General features: G+C 49.6%; 1 pseudogene; it reads left to right on the plus strand.

Moving 5' to 3' along the window:
• The first annotated feature begins 7,899 nt into the window (after window positions 1–7,899).
• Window positions 7,900–8,025, plus strand: LOC142869677 (uncharacterized; annotated as a pseudogene).
• Window positions 8,026–22,066: the final 14,041 nt, after the last annotated feature.

Consider the following 22,066-nt stretch of genomic DNA (forward strand, 5'->3'; position numbering starts at 1 on the left):
AGACAGCTCAAAACGGGAGGGAGATCTGTTGGAAAGAGGACAGAGGAATATGTGTGAATGTTCACATTTTTAGGTGAAAGGATGAGATATCCAATCCTATCATACTCCAGCACTAATTTTACCTCTCTCCTAAGCAACCAAGTCACAAAAGGACTGCCTGGCAATGTCAAATTGGCTTCCCACTTCCACTGAGTCACAGAATCTAGGACGAGAAAAGTTAGAAAATTCATCCTCTCCATTCCTGCCCTCAGCAATAAGCACATCAAATTCTTTCCAGACTATATAAAACGTCTCATCTAAAGATTTCCAGAAAAAAAAACCCTAACTGTCAGAAAGTGCTTACCTGACACCTCCATGTTTCTCCTTAAACTCTCATGCTCTGTCCTCTGAGGAGATGGGAATGTGTGGCCTCCTTCTCTGTTGAGACACCTTGGAGTGACTTCCAATTTTTTTTTTTTTTTTTGAGACAGAGTCTCACTTTGTTGCCCAGGCTAGAGTGAGTGCCATGGCGTCAGCCTAGCTCACAGCAACCTCAAACTCCTGGGCTCAAGCAATCCTACTGCCTCAGCCTCCCAAATAGCTGGGACTACAGGCATGCGCCACCATGCCTGGCTAATTTTTTCTATATATATTTTCTTTAGTTGGCCAATTAATTTCTTTATAGTAGAGACAGGGTCTCGCTCTTGCTCAGGCTGGTTTCGAACTCCTGACCTTGAGGGATCCCCCGCCTCGGCCTCCGAGAGTGCTAGGATTACAGGCGTGAGCCACCGCGCCTGGCCTCCAATTTTTATCTATTACAAACGACACTGTTTTGAACACTCCTGCATATGCCTTTTCATGCCCATCTGTATGCTTTACTGTTCAACGTGACCCCAAGGGTGAAGATGCTGGGTCATCAGGGATCCCTATGTCTAGATTTATAGCAGCTTCTGCCAGGCCATTGTCCCAAGTGATTGTACCAATTTATTTTCCCACTGCTGGTGTACAAGAGTTCCAGTTGCCTCTCATCCTCACCAGCTCTCGGTGATCTCTGTAGTTCTGATGATTCTTCGGGGAGGGATAGTGGTATCTCATTGTGCTTTAACTTTGGATTCCCATGGCGATTTATGATGCCAGGCTCCTTTTCCTATGTTTAGCTGACACTTGGATATCTGCCTTTGTGAAGTACCTGTCCAATTATTTTGCCCATTTTTCTAGTAGGTTGTCTGATTAACTTGCAGAAATTCTTATATTTTGGATATGAGTCCTTTGTCAGCCATACGTATTAGAAATACCCTGTCATACTGTGGCTTGACTATTCACTCTCTTAATGGTGTCTTTTAACAAAAAGGTCTTCTCAAAATAATAAGCTGACAATCTTAGAGCCTCAGATCCGGAGCCTGCCACCCCATTCTACCACCCTCCCCAATGCCTGATTCCCTCCTGAACTGATGGTCCTAGGGACCATCTCAGGGTTGCACCTCTCCATCTCACTGTGGCGTCCAGACACACATATCTCTGTGAAAAGGAGAGCACTCAGGAACCTGGAGGTCACTCAGGGAGGGGAGCGATGATCTTAGCTTTCTAGTACTATGCTATCTCCCAGGCCAAGTGATTCTAAGACCAATCAAATTCTTGCAATCTCTGGGATCTTTCTAATGAAGCTGTCCCATAGCCATGTCCCATCCTGGTCCCCTGGCATGGGCTATTTGAAGCCACAAAGAGAGTGTCAGTACTTATTAGTGATTTTTCTATTTATTTTTTTTTTCATGTTTATTTTTTTAGAGATGGGGTCTTGCCCCATTGCCCAGGCTGGAGTGCAGTGGTACAATTATAGCTCAGTGTAACCTAAAACTCCTGGGCTCAACCGATTCTCCTGCTTCAGCCTCCTGAGTAGCTGGGACTGCAGGTACATGCCACCACGCCCGGCTAATTATTTTAGTTTTTGTAGAGATGGGATCTTGCTATAATATGTTGCCCAGGGTGGTTTCAAACTCCTGGCCTCAAGTGATCCTCCCACCTTGGCCTCTCAAAGTGTTGGGATTATAAACATGAGCCACTGTACCTATCCAGAAAGTGCTTATTAGGGATTTCTCTGATTCATGCTTCATGTTCAAGAAATTTACTCATGTAATACTCCTTCAACAAAAGAGGAAACACCAATCTGAGCTTTTAAAGTTTCTTTTCCACTTCCTCTGTTTCAATCAAGCTGCAACACCACCCAGGTCAGAAGGGTCACCCACCCACCCTTGGGCCTGAGGCTCAGGCGGTTTCTACCAGCTTCCCTCTGCCTGCAGTCTGACCTGTGTTCTCTCCTCTGCACCAGGGCAGGCCCATGCTGCTCTGGACAGCTGTGCTGCCCTTTGGTCAGTCACCAAGCATGGTTATCCCCTCCTGGGGCACTCAGGACCACAAGTGATTCCTGAGACACAAAGTTCCTGATCTGAGCTTTCCCAACTCAAGTGAGTCTGTGGCTGGCGCTTGAGCAAGTGCGTGCACATGGGCTCGAGAGAGAGAGATGGGCACTGGGGCTGGGGGACTCCTTGGTGTTTCCTGTGCCATCTTCCTGGGTCCTCAGCAGGGCAGCCCTTCCATGTGTCAGAGATAAATTAGGGAGGCAGGAAAATCACATTCTAAGGCCCTTTTGCTCCCGGTGATGGTTTTACCCTGTGAAATCAGGCTAAAAGCCTCATCTGTGCTGTCTCAAAAGGAAAGTGAAGTTATGGAAGGAAAGGAGGCTGCCAGGGTCATGGGGGGAGCCCAGGCAGATGGGGGAACACAGCTTCATGCATTTTGCTCAGCAATGGGAGGTGGGATTTTACAGGGTGACATACTTTTACAGAGCCTCAGCACTTTCTCAGGACCAGTTAACTATGACAGGCTTCTCACCTGGTTGAAAGGCTTATGCTCTGAGAATCCAAAGTCCCTTTCAAACTGACCATTCCTCCTCTACCTGCATCCTTTCTCTGTTGCAGGTGAGCAGCGGTTATGGGTCTGACCCGTCCTTGGGGCTGGTTTGAAATACCAAATTTATTCTCTGATCCATGTCTCTCTCTCTTCCTCCACGTCTCGTGCAGCAACTGAAGGAGCTGGCCTGAGGGTAGAGGATGGCGTGGGAAGGGTCACTGGGCTCCCCAAGACCCAATGTTGTTTATCTTCTCGAAAAACCAGCTTCTGGTCTTATTGATTTTCCATGTCATTATATAATGATATAATTACTTTATTTATTTAATAGTGTGTTTTCTATTTCCTTAATGCCAATTTCATTCCACGAGGACAGGGCTCATTCTGTCTTATTTATCAAAGTATCCCCAGTGTCCTTTCTACTGTATGTGCAGATTGAGCAGCTGATAAGTGTCACTGAACAAATAAACCGGTAGATGCTTGATAAGTAGTGACTATACCTCAGAGGGCACTGATTTACTGTTAAAAAGTATATTTTTACCTTTTGCTTATTTGTAACTACATTTAATAGAAACAAATATCATCAACTCTTAAAAAAATGGGTGATGAGGGGAAAAGTTAATTCCTCTATTTTTAACTAAAGTATTTCATTAAATTAATTCTTTTTTTTTTTTTTTTTTCTGAGACAGGGTTTCACTCTGTCACCCAGGCTAACACTCAGCCTCAGCCAATACCACTTCCCTATATACCTAACAGGAACAACTCGTGCGTATATTTTATTTCCCTTTACAGTTTCTAAATTGGCCTACTTTTTGTTTTAATCTTGGTCCCAATTGTTTGTTGTTTGTGTTCACTGAACCAGAAAAGCAAAACTATTCTTAAATATAACCTCTTCCTGGGCAGACTTTGTGAGAATTTGACCCTGTGAAGAAAATGCCTGTTCCACTCAGTGTTCTTGCTTCTCCAATGTCACTGTGCGACTCTGTGTGTTCTGTGAATGGCCACTTGGACAAATTAAAAGGTCTAACACTCATACTGAGGCAGGGACAGGATGTCCTAGTGCCTGGATATGCTCCAGATGAAAAGGTCTCAAGGGCAAATTGCACTACCTTGTAAAAGGAACAGCCCTTGGACTTGCCCTGATATAGTCTAAGAATGTCCCAGCTTGGAACCCAGGGCGTGGATGGAAGACAGCAGAGGAGGGGGCAGGAGTCCATGACCGGCTGACTGGTCCACAGCATAACCGAGGACATGGCGCAGTCCGATTTGGTCACACTCGATGCTCAGGGACTCCAGAAAAACAGCCTAAGACACAGTCCCCAGAGCTAAATGTGTGGAAACAGTTAACATAAGTGTACAGCTGCTGTCTCTTCTTGGATATGGACAGAGAGAAAGGGGAAAAAAAATGACAGAACACCTATTTTATAGTGAGTACATCTCATCTAACCTTCAGAACTTTATACAGCAGGTTATTTTTTATCTTTATTAAACTACTGAGGAAACTAAGGCTCAGAAAGATTAAGAACCTTGCTTGGAATTACCCTGCTAACCAGAGCAAAGCAGAGATGCAAACCCAAGCACATTTGATGTCAAATCCCATGCTTTCTCCTTTCCACCACACTGCCTCCGGTCTGGATGTTGTTGGATTCTAATCATGCAAAACTGGAAAATAATAATTCATTTAAAATGCTGGGCAGGATGTGGTCACAATAAGTGGTGGCTATTACTACTACTGGCTATCAGGAGGCTAGGAGCCCTGACATTGAACATTCTGGACCCTGGCTAAACACTCAATATTATTTTTAAAGTCTGGGAAATGGGCCTTAATTTTCTCTGAGCTGGACATTAGCCAACTTCCCTCCCCCCACTGGAACTGGCTCTCCACGTGCTCATATAGCGTCCGTGGCTGGTGCCGTGGCACTCCACGCAACCCTCCCAGCACCATGGCCACCGCAGCTTAGCACAGCCGTGTGTCCCCCCATGGCAGAGCCCCCCATGTGAGATAGTGCTTGTCGAGCTGGAATCTGTCCCCCCATCCCTCTGATTTCCATGAACTCATCTCATTTCTATCCTGTGAAGTAACTCAGAATGAGTCTCTCCCTTCTTTTAAGCTTAGCCCATCAAGTGTTTGCAGATCACTATCGTGTTCCTGTTCTGTGGCATCTTTCCCAGGTAAATACCTCCTGTCCCAGGGGCAACTCCGGTAGGAAATGGTTTCTAGACCCGATCCCCTGTGCTGATGTGCGTTGTCCGGTTGCACTTGATCAGTGTGCCGGGAGCCCAGTTTCTCCTCCCTCCCGTAGTGGCCTGACTAGCGCAGAGCTCAGGGGGCTGCCGCCTCCACTATTTGGGGCTCCGTTATGCAATTTAGCGCTTGGCCACCTCATCACACTGTCACCTCATCCTCAGCCTATGGCCAGCTGAGGTCCCTGGGCCCTCTTTACAGGAGCTGCAATGTCACCTACTCTCTGTATTCCCAAGTGGCTGCCATCTTGATTGTAGAAACCAACTCTGCAGTCACAGCTCCAAGGTCTCGCAGTCCCTCGGGCAGCAGAGTCTTTGAGATTTGGGGACATGAGTTCATCTATAGCGGCTCTATGCTCTCTGGATGCCTCCTCTCTTGTTACAGGCTTCAGTGGCCTCAACCCTGTTTGTTCAGCACTTTTGTAGCCACAGTATTGTGTTTTAGGTGGGGAGGGGAAGGGGGGGAGGGCGTAACTACAGAGTAAGGTCTCAGGCGATCTTTCTGCTTCCAGTTAATGCCACTTTCCCAGGCAGGGGGTCAGTATAACCTTCACAACTACTCTAAGAAAAAAAAAATGACTATTATTGTTCCCCTTATATGATACAACAGAACGAGGAATTGAAGGCTCTTGGAATTTAGACAATTTGTCCGAGAAAGAGGTAGATTCCTGAGTCCAATCCAGGTCGTGTGACTTCGAGTCCCACCTGCTTTCCTCTCCGCCACGCTCAGAGATGGGGCTGGCAGCGGGGGACAGAGGGATGATAAGACAGAGACTTTACAGTTCCGCACACACTTGAGAACCTGTGCCTGGGGTGACCCTGAGCCGAGAAGAGAAGGAGGCTGAAAGGCTCCATCTGTGTCCAGAGTGGTGTGGAGAGCAAAGATGAAAGCATGTGTCTGAGCCAAACATCTGCTCCGTGAGGGTTTCACTCACCCCTCCCTTCACTCACCCCTCCCTTCACTCACCCCTCCCAAGGCCTCTCTTGCATTTCTCAGTGTCCTGGGAAGCACCCAGGACATGTCAGCAATGAAGGACACAAGTAAATGTGTGAGGACTGCACTCAGCCCTACAACCATTCATTGTTTCACCCCTTGTCCCAAAGTCCAGAATATTCTCCCTGCTTCATACCTAACTATGCCCTTCAATTTAGAGTCCTCCAACCCTTGGGCTATTTATACCTATCTAACCATACCTGTCATCGCTCTGTGGCTTGGCCTCTCTTCCCAGGCCATCTATTCTCTTCAAACACGCGCCGGTTTGAAAGCACGAACGCAGCGCACACAAGACGCACACGCGGCGCAAGCCTGGTGGAGATGCAGCTGGCTTGTCTGTGGTTCTCTCGTTCGTCCGCACTGCCTGACTCTCCCTCTCATCCTTCAGTGATAGGTCTCTCAGGGAACCTAGCATCCTAAACCTGATCACTTACTCTCAGGCCATCAGTCCTGCCTCCCAAGCTGTCTGGGACTGGCTGCATCCGGCTTGTCAAAGAAGTTCAGCCTGGGGACAGGTTCAGCCTGGGGACAGGTCCAGCCTGGGGACAGGTCCAGCCTGGGGCTGTGCTGCACATGATGCTAGAGCCCTAGGAGCTCTTCTCTTGTCCACATCAGGGCACCGAATGCATTTCAGGAATAAGCACAGAGAGGACAGATCCCTTCCACCACTGCAGTGGAAGGTGAAACTCCCTGCCGAGCGTAGAGATGGAGGCTGGGCCGGGGACGCCTGACAAGGAAGGCAGGAGGGGGCCAGCTCCGGCTGTGGCCTCTGCAACACTCCTCACCCTCACCAGCTACCCTCTGGTGGACAGAGATGCAGCTCCTAGCAGAGGTAAAAGCTGCAGAAAGTGTCACGCTGAGGTCACCGGAGGATAAGAAGCCAGCTGGGCATGATGGTTATGTGCTTCTGGGTTATTTCAGGACCTGCAAAAAGGCTGGCCGGTGACTCTTCCTGGCGTTCTTGGTGGAGGAATGCCTGCACCAGGCGCCGCCCAGCCTTTGGACAGAGTCTGCCAGAACCAGCCGCCCTCTTCTCCTGCATGTCGGGTGGCAAGAGGGACTTCTCTTCACATGTCACATGAAGGGACACTTGCCACTTCCAAAACACACACACGGACATGGACACACACACACACATGGACACACTATCTCACCTGCTCACAGTCACGCAGAGATGTACGCGAAGGCACTACTGCACACTCAGGCATGCACAGAGGCATACACCAGGGCATTCTTGCAAGCAGAACATGATGTGTATCAGTGTCCTTTACATTTGCAAGACAGTTTGTGGCTGTAACCAAGGCCTCTGACTCTCTCTCATTGGGCTCAGCAGAGCTCTGGCCTGCTTAGTGGAGGAGAAGACAAGCACCACAGGGCGTCTGGGCATGCCCACGCACACACACTCATCTGGCACAGTGCTGTGGCCCGAGCGAGTGTTGGATGAGTGTTAACTCATCCAAAAGGGCAGGTGGCAGGGAGGACTGAGCCACAGCCTAGTCCCAACACTGCTTTTTACTAGTTCCACAGCCTGGGGCCAGTTCACTCTAAGACTCCCCAATCGGGCCCCCTCTCCAGGGATGTTGTAAGGGTTTAAGGCACGCAGTGCTCAGTAAGTTGTCGTTCTAGTCTAAGCAGACCACCCCAGCTGGACCCTCAGCTGCCCTCTCTCCTCTCTCCAATCTATAATTCTTCTAATAAATGTCAAGGAAAATAAAAAGTTTGGTTAAAACTCTATGTAGAGGATTCTATAGACAGGAGGTGAAGACAATGGCATTTCAAGCTTTGTAAGGTGGCAATATCGTCGCCAATGAGGTTTATCCGATGAGTGATTGTTGCTCATTGAAATCTTTTCCCAAATGGCATTTCAGGCTGTCTATTGATCTTGATATTCCAGACTCTCTTCTTCTTCCTGTCTTGGTCATGATAATTAAGCACGAATGTTGACTTTCAAAGCAATCACCTTGGGCAGCCACATGTTCACTCCAACTCTAACCCTTATTTGCCTCAAGCCACATATAAGGAAATGGTACCAGTGCCAAAGCTGACTGGTGGCAGTTTGTTCCTAGGGCTTCAAATCCACCTACAGAAGTTCAAATCAATTCCATTTCCTCCTCTGCAGGGGAAATGTTCTTATTTTCTACCTGTCTAGGGTAAAAGCGATTGCTCTCATAGACCTCCAAAGCTAGATTTACTTATTCACATTTGCAGCTCTCTGTGTTGAGAAATTCGTGATGAATTTTTCCAGGACTTGGGCCAGCCTACTCATTAAGGAAGACAACCTAGTCATGCATTCAAACCGTTCCTCCCTGAGCATCAGCCAGGGTCCCTGGGAGAGTCTCAGTCCAGCCCCAGACCCAATAACCTGCCTCGCCAGGTATCCCATTTAGAGCTGGAGCCAGCCTTCAACTTCCTCCCCCATTTTTATTTTACTCCTACTTCCTATCCCCCCTTCTTGCTAGTCTTAAGTGTGGATTCCATGCAGGCTAGGCTTGCTTTAAGGTATCCTGGGGTCAGAGCATTAAAGGCAGAGCACCCCAGCACAGCTGCCTCCCTCCCCAGCCCCTGACTAGACAGTGGAGGAGCAATGACTAGTGAACGACCCTCATGCCTTTCACAGGGAAGAAAAGAGCACCCCTCTTGATGTAGAGACTCTATACCACCACCACCCCAATTCCCACTGCCAACCTTTGAGCAGTGGGCGCCATCTTACTAAGGGACCTGTCTCTCATGCAAACAGGACTCCTGGTGGTGGTCTTGACATCTTGAAATCTCAGGAGCACAAAATCTTCTTTAGAATGTCACTCAGAGAGCCACTTCCACAGTTGAGCACAGTGGCTCACACCTGTAATGCTAGCACTCTGGGAGGTAGAAGAGGGGAGGATCGCTTGATCTCAGAAGTTCAAAACCAGCCTGAGCAAGAGCAAAACCCCTGTCTCTACAAAACAATAGAAAAATTAGCCAGGTGTAGTGGTGCACACCTGTAGTCCCAGCTACTCGGGAGGCTGAGGCAGGAGCATCGCTTGAGCCCGGGAGTTTGAGGTTGCTGTGAGCTATGATAATGCTATTGCACTCTAGCCTGGGGCAACAGAGCAAGACTCTGTCTCCAAAAAAAAAAAAGAAAAGAGAGAGAGCCACTTCCAGGCTGAATTCCACAGCTACACAAGGAAAACAAGTTGACAACCTTACCCTCCATACCCAGCTCTGGAAGACTCTTAACCGTTTCCAGATGGCATATCTGATCCTTGGTGAACAAAAAGCTGCCCCCACCGAAGACAGTCAATAGACTTACGGCCTGAAGGCAATTTTCAGAACTTTTTGACCAATGATGATGTCACAGAAATAAGGATGTGATGATGCGAAGGGTCCCTTTCCAAGCAGCACCCAGCCAGATGTACAAGTTCTGGTGTGTCTCTTCAAAAGTGTTCATTTTACTGCCTGTTGCCACACCTCCCATAAAACAAAGTTCCATCAGACTCACAAAACTCTTGGTTGAATAGAGACTCAGAAACACAGCCCTGACAGATGAACATTAGGGAATGTTTGATGATCGGGGGCCCATGAGAGTCTCCGTAAACGCCCTCTTGTTTTTACAGGGGGAGTCATTTCCACAGACCCTACCTGGTGATTCTGTGCTTTCTTCTGTTAGAGATAATGAGCCTTTCTGGGGCACTGGGCATCGTGAACCAAGTGCTCTAAAATCCACATGTGACACAATTCCTATCCCAGGAGTTAATTTTATTTTTTTATTTTATTTTTTTTTTTTTATTTATTTTTTTTTTTTTTTGAGACAGAGTCTCACTTTGTTGCCCAGGCTAGAGTGAGTGCCATGGCGTCAGCCTAGCTCACAGCAACCTCAAACTCCTGGGCTCGAGTGATCCTTCTGCCTCAGCCTCCCGAGTAGCTGGGACTACAGGCATGTGCCACCATGCCCGGCTAATTTTTTATATATATATCAGTTGGCCAATTAATTTCTTTCTATTTATAGTAGAGACGGGGTCTCGCTCTTGCTCAGGCTGGTTTTGAACTCCTGACCTTGAGCAATCCGCCCGCCTCGGCCTCCCAAGAGCTAGGATTACAGGCGTGAGCCACAGCGCCCGGCCTAATTTTAAAGTTCTGTGCTATCACGGAGGCAGCATGCTAGTGGAGAAAGGGCATACAAACCTGGATTAAAATTCTGTCTCCACCACTTACTGTGACCTTAGGCAAGTCACCTCTCCCAGTCACTGCATCTATGAAATGGAAACAATAGTATCAATCTTTGCAAGAGGGTTGTGAGGACTATCAGATACCAAAGAATTAGGAAGGGAGGCCTTTTTGAGATCCAACTGAGTGCTGGTCACAGGTTAGGTGCTTTGCTAGGAAGTTGACATTTTATTTCAATCTCCCAGCCCAATATGTCTGGCACATAATGTGTGGTCGAAGTTATTAGCTTTTCCTCCTTCTGAAAAGCATATTGGCTGGTAAGCCTGGGCCCTTTCCCTGCCAGGGCATGACCTGTCCTTTCTGACCTAACTTCCTCCGATTTTGTGACTCCCAAGGAGCCATCTAAGGTGTTTTTCAAAGGAAACATTCGGTTAAAATTTAATCCTGTTCAGGTCTGTAAATTAGCCCCAGACCTCTGGCAGTGTCTGTTGGCATTCTTGTTCCCAGCCTCTCTGTCCCCAATGCCCCTCCTGCCCTCTGAGGGATGCTCAGTGGATTGTGCCTTTGTATCTCTCACGGCACCTTCCATCCCCGATGCCAACCTCAGTTCCAGGCAGAGAGCCGTGCACACTGTGTGCCGATGGCAAGGACTTCCAGCAGGACCGCGATCTGTCCATGAGGTCGAAGAAGAGCTTCTTAAGGGGAGTAAGAAGGAGGAAGCCCTCTTGAAGCCCTATGTCTCAGGAATCAGAGTGATCTGGGGAAAGGAAAGGAATGGCTTCCAGGGAGAGCTCGAGGGGTGAGTACAGTACAGTGGACCTGGTGGGAAAGGGATGGAGGGAGGGAGCCAGGACCCCAGGAAAAAGGGCAGGGAGGGTTGCAACCAAGAATTGGCAAACTTTTGGCCCATGAGCCAAACCCAGCTCACTGCCTAATTTTGTAAATAAAGTTTTGTTGGAACACAGCCATGCTCATTTGTTTATTCTGTATGGCAGCTCTCATACTATAAAGATTCAGTATTTGCCTGTGGTTCCAGTTCTTATGGAAATGATGATAGAGAGTTATTGACTTCTCTGAACTTTGATTTTCTCATCCCAATATGGAAAGGAATCAATAATCCCTACTTTGTAAAATTGATGTGAGATTATATTAGAATAAATGTAATCCTCATACCTAAAACATTGCCTGCTACATGGCAGGGATCTAATGTAGTAGTTATTTTTAAAGCACCATTTAAACTTTTGACACCTTGGTTTTCACTGCAACCCCTGTGAGGTGGTTATTATTACCACCACCTTTTTTTTTTTCTTTTCTTTTTTTGCTCGAGGAAGCTGAGGTTCAGAGGCTGTGTGCGTAGCCTAAGGCTGATGCACGGTCCAAGTGGGACTAGAACCCAGGTCTCCCAGTTCCCAATTCCATCTGTTTCCAGACTGAGGGGAAGTGAAAGGGGTCTCCCTGGGCTGGGTCTCTGCACTGCAGAGGAAAACAGATGGCAATGACGGGTGGGGAGCAGGTGTGCTGGTGAGCAGACCCCTGGCCTGAGTGCTTCTCCTTCCCCACAGGCAGGCCGTTGGGTTTGCACCATGCAGAAAGGTGAGTTGGTTTCCCTGTTCCTTTCTCACCCTCTGTCTTATGTCTGCTTCCCCATCCTGATCCAATTCTTCCACAGGATATTTCTATCCCCTGCACTGAGGCGAGATACCTGCAGCTCAGTGAGGTCTTAGCCAAGGAGCTGAAGCAAAGAAGCAGGACCCACAAGATCCCCTTGGTGACTCTGAGTAAGTTCTCTGCTAGCGATGGTGCCCCCTCCAGCAACAGGCACCTGTCCCTGCTTCCAGTGCTCCCCAGGAGGACAGCGCACTCCCAGCCCCTTCTGTGGGTCCTCCAGGTCCTGAGCCCTGCACTGTGGGAGCCCCTGAACCCTCGTCCTGGTCAGGAGCTCCTGGATTCTGGGTTCCCCTCTTAGCAGGAGACCAAGGTCTAGTGTGGGAAGGACCATCTCCCGGCCATACACACACACACACACACACACACAAACACACACTCAGGCTCACACAGTGACATTGAACACAGAAGCCACAGATATTCTCCTTCCACAAAAGCAAGTGGAAGAATCAGTTTCCCTTTTCTCTCTCTCTCTTTTTTTTTCTCTCTCTCTCCATGTATACATATAAGTCATATATATGTCTCATGTATATTAATATATATATGACTGAAACATATAGTCATGCACCATGTAATGACATTTCAGTCAAGGGCAGGCCACATATACAGCCATGGTTCCATAACATTATAATAGAGCTGAAAAATTCCTGCTGCCTGGTAATGACACAGTGTCTTAACACGGGTAGCGCGACGCATTACTCACGCGTTTGTGATGCTGCTGATGGGAACACACCTACTGCTCTGCCAGCCGTACAATGATGATCAATGACTACGTTACTGGTTTGTGTATTTACTGGCCTATACCTTTTATCATTATTTTAGAGTGTGCTCCTTCTACTTATTAAGAAAAGAAAAGTTAACTGCAAATCAGTCTCAGGCAGGTCCTTGGGGAAGTATTCCAGAAGAAGGCACTGTTACCATAGGAGATGACAGCTCCATGCATGTTGTTGTCCTGGAAGACCTTCCACTGGGACAAGGTGTGGAGGTGGAAGACAGGGACGTTGATGATCCTGACCTGTGCAGGCCAACACTAATATGTGTGTTTGTTTCTTAGTTTTTTGGGGGTTTTTTGAGACAGAGTCTCACTTTGTTGCCCAGGCTAGAGTGAGTGCCATGGCATCAGCCTAGCTCACAGCAACCTCAAACTCCTGGGCTCAAGTGATCCTTCTGCCTCAGCCTCCTGAGTAGCTGGAACTACAGGCATGCGCCACCATGCCCGGCTAATTTTTTCTATATATATTAGTTGGCCAATTAATTTCTTTCTATTTACAGTAGAGACAGGATCTCGCTCTTGCTCAGGCTGGTTTCGAACTCCTGACCTTGAGCAATCCACCCGCCTCAGCCTCCCAGAGAGCTAGGATTACAGGCGTGAGCCACCGCGCCTGGCCGTGTTTCTTAGTTTTTAACAAAAAGTTTTAAAACTAAGCATAAAAATTTCTAAATGGAAAAAAGCTTATAGAATAAGGATATAAAGGAAGAAAATATTTTTGTACAGCTGTACAATGTGTTTGTGCTTTAAGCTAAGTGTTGTTACAAGAGTCAAAAAGTTTAAAAAGGTTAAAAAGGGCTAGGCGCAGTGGCTCACGCCTGTAATCCTAGCACTCTGGGAGGCCGAGGAGGGAGGATTGCTCAAGGTCAGGAGTTCGAAACCAGCCTGAGCAAGAGCAAGACCCCCATCTCTACTATAAATAGAAAGAAATTCATCGGCCAACTAATATATATAGAAAATATTAGCCAGGCATGGTGGCTCATGCCTGTAGTCCCAGCTACTCGGGAGGCTGAGGCAGAAGGATTGCTTGAGCCCAGGAGTTTGAGGTTGCTGTGAGCTAGGCTGACGCCACGGCACTCACTCTAGCCTGGGCAACAAAGCAAGACTCTGTCTAAAAAAAAAAAAAAAAAAAAAAAAAAAGTTACGATAGGCTAATTTATTTTTGAAGAAAACTATGCTAATAAATTTAGTGTAGCCTAAGTGTACAGTGTTTATAAATATTGGTAAGCGGTGCTAGCTCACTGTCCTTTCTTAGAATTGAGTAATATTCGATTGTAAATAAATTTGGAAACACAAATACTTAGAACTATGCTGCATTTGCCTGTCTCATTCAGCACAGTAACAGGCTGTGCAGGTTTGCAGCCTAGGAGCAGTATGCTATACCCGATAGCCCAGGTGTGTAGTGGGCTCTCCCTTCTTGGTTGGCATAAGTACACTCTATGATGTTTATACGATGACGAAATCACCCAACTATGAATTTCTCAGAACATATCCCTGCATGCACTTCTATTGTGGTCATCAGTCCCTTTGAATGAACTTGGCTTGACTATGAAAGGAAAATGCATCACTCCATATCCCGGAGGGCCGGCCCTGGGGCAGCTCTGAATGCATTTCCAACTTTCAAGCTGCTGCTGAGGTCCATGAGTGACCCCAGGGCTGAGGGGCCTCTCAGGGGTTCAGCAAGACCAAGGTCATCCAGAAAAGGGCCTGGCCCAGATAATGTCCCAGAACCCTTGACACCAGAGCCAGAGCCCCACGGGCACTGAGAACTCAGCCTTTTCTGGAAACCCCGCTTCTGTTCAGACCCTTTCCAGTCGACCAAGACAGAACTGAGGCTTGCCCAAAGCCCTGGTTTGTGGAGTGCATCAGAAAACTCAATTACTCCCTACTTGTTTAAAAAGATATATGGTTGTAGAATCTACTTTTTTTTAAATAGAGGGGTATCAATTAGTTTCATATTGCTCATCAATATCAGTCATTTGCAGTACCTGATAGTTTGGTTTGGTTTGTTCAAGGAGTCCGTCCTCCTTGGTGACTGAGAGTGGTCAATAAAGGATTAGTTACACTTGCCCTTCTGAGGCCCTGACCCCTGCTTCATGGAATCACAGAGAATGACGTCCAGCTTAGAGACACAGGACTGCACCAGATCCCACCCACCCAGCCTTCACGGACACATCGGCACTATCACAGAGCTCCTGGTACTGTGGGGCTGCAAACACCCAGCATCCCCCCCAGGGACTGGCAGTGTTGACATCACCTGGAAGCTTATTAGGAATGCAGGTGCTTAGACCCAGCTCCAGACCTACCGAATCAGAATCTGCATTTCAATAACATCTCCTGGCGATTTGTGTAACTGCATCAGCCCCGATCTGGTTCAGCTTTTATGCATTAATAACAAAGTTGCGAGTTGTTTCTCAGCTGCCATCAACCCCCCAGGTTGAAGGTCACATAACCTGAGCATGCCCAGTTGAACCAAGCATGAACCAGGATCCAATCAGATCAAGCCCTAGTGTCACCCCTGGCAAAATCTAATCAGATCATGTCTCATTACCCTTGCTTATAAAACCTGAGCCAGCCCTCATCTTTGAGAGACAGATTTGAGTGTTTTCTCCTTTCTCCTTGCCAGTCAACTCGCAATAAAACTTTTCTTGCTGCAAAAACCCAGTGCTTCAGTGTTTGGCTTTCCATTGTGCATGGCAAACAGACCCAGTTTGGTTCAGTGACATTTTTATGCACATTAAAGTTTAAGAAGTATTGGCCTACCTATGAGACACCCACTTCATTGAAGTACATCCAACCCCTCCCCATCCTCATCCTCCTCTTCATCTCTCATCACCAGTCCAGTCCCTGTCCAGAGGACCTCAGGGCCTTCCCTTTGCCAATAAATAATCAGAGATCCTACTAGGAGGAGACGCACAAGCCAGATAATCTAGAAGTTCAGGGTCCTCACTGGTCATTCAGGGTGCACCAGCAGGGCCCAAACCCCTGCCACTCCCTCCATAAAAGAATCGTCCCTTTGTAAAACATCAAAACATAGACAGGACAGCACATGAAGGAAAACTGATGCTGGGGACCCGGAAAGCACCAGCCCTTCCAGTGTCCCCATAGACCGCCTCCTTCCTGGGTTTCCCCCCCCCCACCCGCATACCAGTGATACTCCACTCGTGGTCCACAGACTGGTACTACTCTGTGGCTTGTTTTTCACTAGTCCATGACAACGCAACTAGAAAATTTTAAAGAAGAATTTAGAAATCTTTATGGCAATCCAACTGAGTAATTTTATGTTTGTTTAATGCAATCATAAAATATTAGGGCTTGTATTTTGAATGCCTTTTTTATTTTATTTTTCTAGTAATTTGCTTTTATTGTTTCTGCAAAAGTATAGATCTGCAATGGATTGGAAATAAAAAAGAAAAACAGGTTCTTCAACACAGATAGGTAAGAAGCCCTATCTTACACACACACTTATACTCACACACACTTACATTGTCTCTCTCTCTCTCTCTCTCTCTCTCTCTCTCTCTCTCTCGCTCTCTCTCTGTCACACACACACACACACACACACACACACACACACACACACCCTACTGGCCTGGCCTCTCAGGCACTTTGCTTTCATCCTGGAATCCCTCCCCCATACCCTCAGATCTATTTGCACAACTGAAAACATCATTTCTCTTGGTTTAGAAAAGAATAAGCTGGGATTTTTCCAAATGAACAATTACTAAGAAAATTTAAGAAAAAGAAAATCCCCGAAAAAGAACATCGGGAAAGTAGAGCTTAGAAAGGAGGCCCTTGCTCTTCAGTTTGCCTGATGTCAGCACGCCCACCCCAAAGCCCCATGTCCAGACCTTGGGGTAGTGGGAATAGGAACCTACTTCTGTTCCTACAGGACACTGGTGGCCGGGAGTAGAAGGGCCATCTCCAAGGAAAAAATGGGACTTCCACCAATCTCGAGGAACAGACCCGGCAGACACTGAGGAAGGGGGCCCTGGAGGGGACCAGAGGGCTGCTTCCCCACCCCTCCTTCTCCATGGCTCTCCCCAGCCTGCCACAGCCACGGGCCATGGGCCACGCTAGCCACAGGACCACATGCCAGCAGCCTCCGCACATTCTCAAAGCTCTCAACCGTGAAACACTATTTTTCTCTCCGAGTCAGAACTAAATGCAAACACTTGTCCAGCGCGGTGAGTTGGCTACGCCTCCTCTAGGGACCTCGGTTCTATGGGTTCGCATTACAGACAGGGTAAAGAGAGAGGAAAGGACTCCAGCTGGGTTGAGAGTGGAGGGGCAACCCCCAAGCTGCTCCTCACCAGAGTAAGAAACAAACCAGGGTGAGGAGCCTCATGGCTGCCCTCTGGTGGCCCTCTCAGATAGTCCAGGACTTGCAGCAGACCTGCCCTGGGGTCTGATCTATTCATTGCACAACTCCAGTGTAAGTAAGAAGTGATTAGACATCAGGTCCTTGTTTTGTATGTGACTATACAACTCAGATACAAGCAATAAAACGGGGCAGGGTCCCTCCCTGAACTGGCGGGTTGAATGCACTGGGATTTCTTTCAATTCCAGGTTTGTTATTTTAGATCTGGCTAGGAAATAAGGCTTTATTTAAATCAGCAGCCACTAAACAGCTCTGTGTCCTTCATATTTTGTATCAGCTGTGATGAAGGTAAATCCAGAGATGGTGTGCAGGATGGGAAAGAGACAGGCTTTTTCATCCAACGCTGGGATCTCTTGTGTCCTGCCGCATGTTTGCCTGTCCTTCTGCACGGCTAGAAGAATCTGCAGTTGGCAGGACCTGGAGCCGACAGCACGCCTGCTCCTTCTGCTGGCATTGCTCCCTGGGCCTTTGCTCAGAGGGCTGTTCTTTGCAAGGACAGCTCACGCTGTTGTACTTAATTGTCCTGGAACTCTTTCACACATGGAACAAAGACCAATTCTGTGATTGCACCTTCCATTATCAGTGTCATGACCACTGTCTTCCCCAGCATGAGTTCCTGACCTCATGAGGCTCACACACGCTCAATGCTCTATAGATGTTTGTTTGATGCATTCGTGTGCGCAAGCTGGGAATCCAACAAGCGTTTGGTGAATGCATGAACGAGCCTCCAGATTCTCCCTCTCTACCTCAGTGAAACACAATGGCTTTGTTTCTGCTCTATGCAGCCTTCCTTCCAACTGGGGAAGGGGCGCCTTTGCCTTAAAAGCAGACTGGACAGACCTAAGCTGCAGACCCCTCCCACCTGTTCCATCCCACTTACTCTTTCTCCTCCCTCCTCTCTCTTCAAGTTCTCCCTCTCCAGCTGTGTGCCCCGGGCCCTTAGTTCATCAGAGATTTCATCCCTCTACCTACCCCCAGCAGGGCCAGGACCAGGACCAGGCTGAGACAGGAGAGGCATCTTAGGCACAAAAGTGAAGGATGGTGCCACTCAGGCTCAGGGTGGTGCCAGCACCCTCTCATGGGAGGTGAGGCCATTTCACCTCCATTTCACATCTGCAGAGTCCCAGCTACAGTGGGTGTTGCTAAGAAGTGGCAGAGGCAGGCTCATTCCAGGGTCTTCTGCGTCAAGCCCAGCCCTCCCGCCGCATCTCAGCACTGCTGACCAAGCTGGCTGGCCAGGAAGGGGTGCACACAGGCTGCCCTGCCGCTGGGGCTGCCAGAGCCTGGTGGCATGGTGTCCGCTGTCGTATCAAGTGAAGGCAGGCACAAAGGCAGGCCTTAGGTGGGCTTCTACCTGGTCTCCCTTAGCCCCATCCTGCACCAGCCCCTTGAAACAGCCCACAGAGACCTGCCACTCTCCAGTAACACCCCCTTCCTCTTCCTTCATCCTTGGTGCCCAAAAAGCCTGCTGAATGCCCCTCCTTCCTGTCTGACTCCTAACTCCCCACGCACCCCACCTTTCTTTCCTTTCTCCGCCTTTCCCCCTGGGAGAAGCGTGGCTCTGATTGGCCCTCATGGACAGGCCACCACGGATCTGAATCTCCGCAGCAAGTGGCTGGGGGTTAGTGGTGGAGTCTGGGCAGTGTGTGCGGCGGTGGTCAACACCTGCTCCCCCGGCCCCAAGTGGGGCCAGGCTAACGGCGGCGGGCGCAGGCTCTCTGCATGGCAGCTGGAGCCGCTCTGCCTGCCTCAGCAGATGCAGCCGACTCCAGACTTCGCAGAGAGGCCCCAGGGAGGCGGAGTAGCAGCCCCGGCTGCCAGCTGCTCTCTTAATTAAGGAATGTGGGGAGTGGCGCCTTTGAACTCACCAGCTAATTTACTCCTGTGCACTCCCCCCTGTGGCTGGGTAATTAATATGGTGCGAACCAGTGATTAGCAGCAGCGAGGACAACCTGCCTGCTGCAGACTTAACCCTTCCCTGCAGCCGGGAAGAATCGCTGCCTTCTGCAATCCATCTTTCTCCAGTGGTCACGGTCACTCGGGCCTGAAGTTTTTCTCTTTGGGGAGGTGGGACATTTTCCAGCCCTCACTCAACCTCCCCTTCCCCATTTCCTCTCCGGCTTCCCCAGAATTCCTCTCAAGTCAAAGGGCTTTGGTTGGCAGTAGACAGAAAAGTGCAATTCATTTCCTGCTTGGATGGACCACTATGGGCAACTGATTCTGCGAAGAGGGAATGCTACCACCCACGGTCCTCCCCAGGGAATTCGGGGTCTGGCCCATGCACTCCTGCAGCCCGCAGCCCTCCCCGCCCTGGGCCTTGACACTTGAGAAGCATTCAATCTAATTCGACAGACAGATGCTCAGAGGGCATCGCCTCGTAGAAAGCGTGTCCTTGGCGATGTACGCGGTGCAGAAATGAGGCGACCTGACTCCTGGCCTCGCGGTGCTCCCAATCTGGAAGGAGAGAGTCGCAGTAGGGACTGCTCCGCCTCAAACACGCCCTTATCTGCCTTTACCCAGGTCCCCCCTTCCCTCTCTCCAGCCATTTAGTAGCAATGGTTAATATCTGAGTGCTGCCTGTGCCCCAGAACCCATTTTAAACTCTTACACCTGTTCCTTGGCAGCACTAAGAGGTAGATGCTGTTATCAATCCCTCTGCACAGATGAAGGGCACTGAAGCACAGAGAAGGTGCTTTGCTCAAAGTTTCATAGCCAGCATTTGAACTCAAGCGGACTTACTCTAGGGCTTGAGTTCTTACCTCCTACCCTCATCTGGTTATAGCTTAAGGCTTGCCTCAAATCCCACCCCTCCAGGGCGCCCTCCCGCCGCCCACCTGCCCTGGCTGGGTCCTGTAGCACCCACCAGGGGCAGACATCCGGCACTGCTCTGGCCACGCTGGTTGTAATTATTGGTTTCTGTGACCCATCGCCTCATGTAAGCTATGAACTCCTTAAGGTCAGGGGCTCAGCCTTTCATCTCTGTGTCCCCAGCACCTGGCACCCAAATAGATGCTCAATAAATGTCTGACGAATAAATGACAGAATTGATGATGGGGCCATAGATGACTCGCCTGCCTTGTCCTCTCTACCCGCAGCCAGGCAGCCTCCCAGTGCTGCCCCTTTTCTGTACTCTAAATGTCTCCTCCCGTTTCAGGCCCTTCTCCTTTTCCCGAGACCATCACAACAGCCGCTACCTGGGCTGTTCTCTCTCCCCGCTCTGCCTGCCGTCCTCCCGCCAGCAAGTCACCCCGCCCACCCCACTCAGGACAGGCAACAGCCCCCCGCCTTCAAGCGGCAATTCTGGGAGCATCTCCTCTGTCCACCAGCCACAGATCGACCTGAGTGAATCTCGCTGTTACAGTGACAGGTTCCTGGTCCCAGACCCAACCCGCTGAACCAGCACCCCTGAGAATCCAAGCAGTTAATGAGGCTTAGTAGAGCCCCAGGCTTTAGAGCCTCCAGAATAACCTAACCCTGTCTCCAAGGCCCCCATAATCTGCCCCCAGCCTTCATCCCCATTCTTTCCACTTGGCCCTGAAGGACTCCTGCCTGAGTCCCTCACTGCCCCTGCAGCCTATCCGATACTTCCCACGGCCAAGGCTGAGCGCACTCTGCTCTCTAACCCTCACACCCAGAACCTCCCCCAGCCTCTGGCCCTCTCCTTTCCCCATCCTATCTAAACCATGCCCATTGCAAGGCACAGCCCAATGCCACCTTCTCAGGGAGTGTCCCCTGCCCAGATCCACGGAGACCTCTTCCCCACCCCTCCCTGCAGTGCTGAGGACCCGGGCTGCGCGTCTGCAGAGAGCAGGTGAGGCTTCACTTCCCCTGGTGTACCCGTTTCTACCTTTTGGTTGTGAGCACCTGGAGGACAGGAACCCTCCCCCCAAACCCTCCTGCTCACCCCCATCCTAGATGCCCAGTCCCTCACGGGGGCCAAAGCACGGTGTCCAGTTTGACGGGCAGCTCAGAGGCTCTGCAGGGCCAGACACGTCGTCCCAACCAGGCTCAGGACAATGAGGAACTTCCCTCAGAGGCAACGGCTTCTTGCAAAGCCTTTTCTGATATAAGAACCCAAGTGACTTGACGTGAGAAGAGAAATAGGATGAGGAGGGGGGCTGCGGAAAAGAGACCATGCTCTAAAGTTCAAGTCCCAGCTCTGCCCCCCTGCGACCTCAGCAAGGGGCTAACCTCACGCTGATTTTCACACTCCCCCATCTTTAACAGGGCGACAAGATGATCCTCTCGGAGAAGAGTTGCCGGGCTTCCGTGCAGCAAAACGTGTAACGATGCCTAGCATCCGTTCACTCATTTAACAGACATTCACTGAACACCCATAACAATGGGCTGAGCACTGAGGGCAGCACAGAGATGAATACAAGAACGTGCCGGCTAAACAGTCTGCGAAGCCCAGAAAACTGTTACCAACAGTACGCTAAGGGCAAAAAGGAAATTGTGGGCACACATGGGACAGAGGAGGGGGCCTCTCGCTCACCTGTGGTCAGGAAGCCCGGGGCGGGGGGGGGGGGGGCAGCTGGGCTGTGCATGTGTGGAAGGGAGCAGCACACAGGGGGTGGGGGACAAGCACAGCACCTGTGCAACGCCAGTTCTGAGAAGAGGGCGATCTGGCTCGGGGTGGCTGCAGGGCAGATGGATGTGGACCAGCAGCCTGGACAGCAGCTGGGGCCAGCTCAGGAGAGCCATGCACGCTCCGCCAAGTGTTCTGCTGGGGAGGCCATGAAAGGACTTTAAGCAGAGAAGTGACTCGATGGGAACTGCAGTGTACAGGGCTCTCTGTGGCTTCGATGAGGACAGACAGCAGCAGGACAGAGCAGGAAGCAGGGAGGCGGCGGGAGCCAGCCAGGAGGATGTGGCCTGCGCGGGGGCGCTGGTCAGCATGCATTAGCCAACCGAGTGCACGTGAAAGGGGCTGACTTACAAGAATCTGCTCCTGAAAGCCCAGCGAGGCCCGGGGCCAACTTCCACT

Source organism: Microcebus murinus, chromosome 2, assembly GCF_040939455.1.
Source record: "Microcebus murinus isolate Inina chromosome 2, M.murinus_Inina_mat1.0, whole genome shotgun sequence".
Classification (NCBI taxonomy): Eukaryota; Metazoa; Chordata; class Mammalia; order Primates; family Cheirogaleidae; genus Microcebus; species Microcebus murinus.